Genomic DNA, 6,254 nt, shown 5'->3' with positions numbered 1-6,254 from the left:
GCCTCAGATTATCATCTAAGGGTTTGACAACATTATGGAAAAGAGCCCTACAGAGATAGACCTCTTTGTAAAAGAATTAGATCCTTTTGTTTAACCAAAAAGCCCTGAAATCGCCACCTTCGAAGCCACCAGACTCAATTTAAATAAACAACTATTTTATCATCATAAAATACACTTCATTCAAAGATGAAACAATTAAAATAAAACTCACAAAGACCTTCCTGGTTTGTTTTTCTATTAAAGTAAACCATTAATTCACCCAATTAGATTTGAAAATATGCCGGCTATACACGGTAAAAGCAGTCGAGCAGTTGGTTTTTTCTGTGTAGTGTACTTATGGGGACATTTTGGTCCCCAGATTTTGCTACAGAGTAACTGCTCTTGACTTTCACGCTATTCTTTGCAGCCGCAGACATGCAGGCAGCAGCACAAAGGGAGAGAGACCCCATCATAAGTCGAAGAAGTGATGAGTTTACAGCTCACAGCAAATTAATAAGATACAGTCTTTGACTTTCGTTGATATGTAGTCTTGAGAAAAAATGTTGCGTATTTGAAATCTGCTGTTAGCTTGTTTAATATCTGACGTGAATCTGTCATACTGAATGTCCTCCTGAGCCCAGTTCAAACTTAATATGGGAGACAAAATGAACTGTCTAATATTCATACTGACCAGCCAAATCCGATTTGACTGGTATAATTCGGAGTCGAGCACAGCCCTAGCAAAAATTAATACTGATTCAAATGGAGTCTTGTGAGTTTGGCAATAATGATTTTGGGGCTGTTTCTGGTTCAAGAAGATCTTATTCTTTGACAAAAAATGTCTATCTCTGTAGTGTTAATTTCCATTATGTTATCAGACATTTAGAATAATAATGTGGGCTGGTCAGAGACAAAAATAAGCACTTTTAGTGGACGTACATTGACGGCGCATGATTGCCCCAAGTGGTTACATTGCAGCCTGTTATGTGGCTGCCGGCTGCAGTGCTCTCACTAAGTACTTGACCATTTCAAAAACCAATGTTCACATCAGACACTTAGACACAAAAACATGGGAAATTAGGGTCCAGATTGAAAAACACCAAAGTTAACATTAGACGAATCATCTTTCCTCACTGACCCTGTATGACTGGTGTCTCGATGGCCCGTTAGCTTGAACCCCGTCTCCCTGAGTCCGAGGGAAGTGGTTTGGCTGAGGCACCAGATACTCCTCAGCATCCAGCAGGTCCCTCATGTTGTTCCCCTCCTCCTCCAGAAGCATGCGGAAGAACTGGCTGTCCACTGGGCTGGACATGCTCATCTGCTCGTCGTTCTGCAAGACGAAGAAAGAACAACACGGATGGAAAACCCAGTCGATTGTATATGAAAGTCTTAATTTATCCCTAATAGATATAATCTTTTTTTTTAAAGATTATTTTTTGGCATTTTAGCCTTTATTAGACAGGACAGATCAGTAGCGTGAAAGGGGGAGAGAGCGGGAACGACATGCAGCAAAGGGCCACGAGCGGGAGTCGAACCCGAGGCCGCTGCGGCAAGGACACCGCCTTCATTCATGGGGCGCCTGCTTTATCCACTCAGCAACCAGACGCCCCATAATCTCTCTTTTTTGAGAAAAATACAGGGAAAAAGCATTTGAGACAACAAGTACAACATACATGACAAGAGCATTACGAGATGCAACCACAGTAACAAAAATTAAAACATCTGCAGGATGAAACACACTTCTACATACCTGAATGACAACATAGCGAGGTGGATCTCTGGCCATGGCACTAAAATCATTCACCAGATCTTTGAACCTCGGTCTGCTGTCTGGGTCAATCATCCAACCTGCAATACAAATGTAAAAATCAAGCTGTAAATCAATCATCTGCAACGCTGACCACCAAAATGCGACTCTTTTAAGGGACAAGTAATCTGGACAACTTTTTAAAACACAGTGTTGTAATGAACAAAAACTAATCTGCTTATTCATCCATATTCATGTACAATTTCCATATAAATCATCCTGTTGATTGTAATCAGATTAAGCTTTGAGACGCAGACAAAAATCTAAATTTAACTACTGACATTTGACCATGATCATGTAGACGTCGATGGTGCAGATGAGCGGCTGGGGAAGCCGCTCTCCTCCCTCTAAAACATTTGGGATATCTCTGGCTGGGATCATGTCGTAGGGTTTTGCACCAAATGTCATCAGCTCCCACACTGTCACACCTGAGAAGGAAATGTACCGTTACAACAGCAGAACTTTAAATTAAATCAAATATCTACCAATATGACGGTTATGATTTCATATATCAGCTGACATTTATTTTTCCAGTGAGGATTTACAGCAGATTGGAAACCCATTCACTGCATAGTCAACTGCTAACTGCATAGAAACTATTTTTATTTGTTTGTAAAAATTTAATCTTTTTGTTTTTTAGGCATGTTTGTAATCCCTAATGATCCTATCTATACACTTTTTGTGGCATCATATCAGCTTGTGACATTTTTTTTTTATCACAGATAAATAACAGACAAACATAAATGCTCATAACGACAGGCTCAGAAGCGCTGTGAAAAAAGCACACAGCATATCGTCTCAAACAGATTGAATTACATTTACTTATAAAAAAAATGTTGTCATCCAAAAAGAAATCCAAATCCCAAAACTGAAAATAGATTACCTACCAAACGAAAAAATATCTGAATAGTCAAATGTTTGGGCCCAGCCCTACTATTTTTCCATATTTATTGCTTCTTTTCTGAGGCAATCAAAACTGCGAACTGCTTTTGTTCCAAAATTAAGTGTCCGTTATTCAAATTTTATCACATATATTACTAATGAAAGAAAGAGAGTTTAAATGAATATAAATAGTTCACAAAACCTCATTTGGTGAAAAAGGCAAACAAAGAAATTAATTTTGCAGCCTGATCGGACATCAACACATTTTTTTGTTTTTGTCCTAACATTATGTCTCTATGCAGTCGTTTCACAAATTGATACTGACCGTAGCTCCAGACGTCACTCTGATGAGTAAACTTCCTGTGCAGGATAGACTCAAGGGCCATCCATTTAATCGGCACCTAGAAACACAGATGAAGAACATCAGTTTAAATAAATGTGAAGGGGTCTGGGGCGGTCTCTGCAAGGAGCCACAGGTATTTGAGACAGGACAGTACCCTCCCTTGGATTTGGGTATGGTCCGAAACAGCAAACGAAAGGAGTACAATTGAGAGAACAAGCAAACCCAGCCCAACTGACCTCTGTCAGAGGTAGGTAGGTAAATAAATAAATAGCTCCAGACGTCACTCTCCGATCAGGCTGCAAAATTAATTTCTTTGTTTGCCTTTTTCACCAAATGAGGTTTTGTGAACTATTTATATTCATTTAAACTCTCTTTCTTTCATTAGTAATATATGTGATAAAATTTGAATAACGGACACTTAATTTTGGAACAAAAGCAGTTCGCAGTTTTGATTACTTCAGAAAAGAAGCAATAAATACGGAAAAATAGTAGGGCTGGGCCCAAACATTTGACTATTCAGATATTTTTTCGTTTGGTAGGTAATCTATTTTCAGTTTTGGGATTTGGATTTCTTTTTGGATGACAACATTTTTTTTTTATAAGTAAATGTAATTCAATCTGTTTGAGACGATATGCTGTGTGCTTTTTTCACAGCGCTTCTGAGCCTGTCGTTATGAGCATTTATGTTTGTCTGTTATTTATCTGTGATAAAAAAAAATGTCACAAGCTGATATGATGCCACAAAATGTGTATAGATAGGATCATTAGGGATTACAAACATGCCTAAAAAAAACAAAAAGATTAAATTTTTACAAACAAATAAAAATAGTTTCTATGCAGTTAGCAGTTGACTATGCAGTGAATGGGTTTCCAATCTGCTGTAAATCCTCACTGGAAAAATAAATGTCAGCTGATATATGAAATCATAACCGTCATATTGGTAGATATTTGATTTAATTTAAAGTTCTGCTGTTGTAACGGTACATTTCCTTCTCAGGTGTGACAGTGTGGGAGCTGATGACATTTGGTGCAAAACCCTACGACATGATCCCAGCCAGAGATATCCCAAATGTTTTAGAGGGAGGAGAGCGGCTTCCCCAGCCGCTCATCTGCACCATCGACGTCTACATGATCATGGTCAAATGTCAGTAGTTAAATTTAGATTTTTGTCTGCGTCTCAAAGCTTAATCTGATTAAAATCAACAGGATGATTTATATGGAAATTGTACATGAACATGGATGAATAAGCAGATTAGTTTTTGTTCATTACAACACTGTGTTTTAAAAAGTTGTCCATATTACTTGTCCCTTCAAAGAGTCGCATTTTGGTGGTCAGCGTTGCAGATGATTGATTTACAGCTTGATTTTTACATTTGTATTGCAGGTTGGATGATTGACCCAGACAGCAGACCGAGGTTCAAAGATCTGGTGAATGATTTTAGTGCCATGGCCAGAGATCCACCTCGCTATGTTGTCATTCAGGTATGTAGAAGTGTGTTTCATACTGCAGATGTTTTAATTTTTGTTACTGTGGTTGCATCTCGTAATGCTCTTGTCATGTATATTGTACTTGTTGTCTCAAATGCTTTTTCCCTGTATTTTTCTCAAAAAAGAGAGATTATGGGGCGTCTGGTTGCTGAGTGGATAAAGCAGGCGCCCCATGAATGAAGGCGGTGTCCTTGCCGCAGCGGCCTCGGGTTCGACTCCCGCTCGTGGCCCTTTGCTGCATGTCGTTCCCGCTCTCTCCCCCTTTCACGCTACTGATCTGTCCTGTCTAATAAAGGCTAAAATGCCAAAAAATAATCTTTAAAAAAAAAGATTATATCTATTAGGGATAAATTAAGACTTTCATATACAATCGACTGGGTTTTCCATCCGTGTTGTTCTTTCTTCGTCTTGCAGAACGACGAGCAGATGAGCATGTCCAGCCCAGTGGACAGCCAGTTCTTCCGCATGCTTCTGGAGGAGGAGGGGAACAACATGAGGGACCTGCTGGATGCTGAGGAGTATCTGGTGCCTCAGCCAAACCACTTCCCTCGGACTCAGGGAGACGGGGTTCAAGCTAACGGGCCATCGAGACACCAGTCATACAGGGTCAGTGAGGAAAGATGATTCGTCTAATGTTAACTTTGGTGTTTTTCAACCTGAACCCTAATTTCCCATGTTTTTGTGTCTAAGTGTCTGATGTGAACATTGGTTTTTGAAATGGTCCAGTATTTAGTGAGAGCACTGCAGCCGGCAGCCACATAACAGACTGCAATGTAACCACTTGGGGCAATCATGCGCCGTCAATGTACGTCCACTAAAAGTGCTTATTTTTGTCTCTGACCAGCCCACATTATTATTCTAAATGTCTGATAACATAATGGAAATTAACACTACAGAGATAGACATTTTTTGTCAAAGAATAAGATCTTCTTGAACCAGAAACAGCCCCAAAATCATTATTGCCAAACTCACAAGACTCCATTTGAATCAGTATTAATTTTTGCTAGGGCTGTGCTCGACTCCGAATTATACCAGTCAAATCGGATTTGGCTGGTCAATACGAATATTAGACAGTTCATTTTGTTTCCCATATTAAGTTTGAACTGGGCTCAGGAGGACATTCAGTATGACAGATTCACGTCAGATATTAAACAAGCTAACAGCAGATTTCAAATACGCAACATTTTTTCTCAAGACTACATATCAACGAAAGTCAAAGACTGTATCTTATTAATTTGCTGTGAGCTGTAAACTCATCACTTCTTCGACTTATGATGGGCTCTCTCCCTTTGTGCTGCTGCCTGCATGTCTGCGGCTGCAAAGAATAGCGTGAAAGTCAAGAGCAGTTACTCTGTAGCAAAATCTGGGGACCAAAATGTCCCCATAAGTACACTACACAGAAAAAACCAACTGCTCGACTGCTTTTACCGTGTATAGCCGGCATATTTTCAAATCTAATTGGGTGAATTAATGGTTTACTTTAATAGAAAAACAAACCAGGAAGGTCTTTGTGAGTTTTTATTTTAATTGTTTCATCTTTGAATGAAGTGTATTTTATGATGATAAAATAGTTGTTTATTTAAATTGAGTCTGGTGGCTTCGAAGGTGGCGATTTCAGGGCTTTTTGGTTAAACAAAAGGATCTAATTCTTTTACAAAGAGGTCTATCTCTGTAGGGCTCTTTTCCATAATGTTGTCAAACCCTTAGATGATAATCTGAGGCTTTTAATTACAAAAACAAACAATTTTAGTGGAT

The 6,254-nt window shown here is 39.0% G+C and overlaps 1 pseudogene; it reads left to right on the top strand.

The window, feature by feature from the left end:
* LOC121959065 overlaps nt 1–6,254 on the top strand; it is a 29,082-nt pseudogene that overhangs the window by 20,330 nt on the left and 2,498 nt on the right.

This window comes from Plectropomus leopardus, chromosome 19, assembly GCF_008729295.1.
Source record: "Plectropomus leopardus isolate mb chromosome 19, YSFRI_Pleo_2.0, whole genome shotgun sequence".
Taxonomy (NCBI): domain Eukaryota; kingdom Metazoa; phylum Chordata; class Actinopteri; order Perciformes; family Serranidae; genus Plectropomus; species Plectropomus leopardus.
The sequence above is the reverse complement of the archived record's forward strand: the minus strand, read 5'-3'. Positions and strand labels throughout refer to the sequence as shown.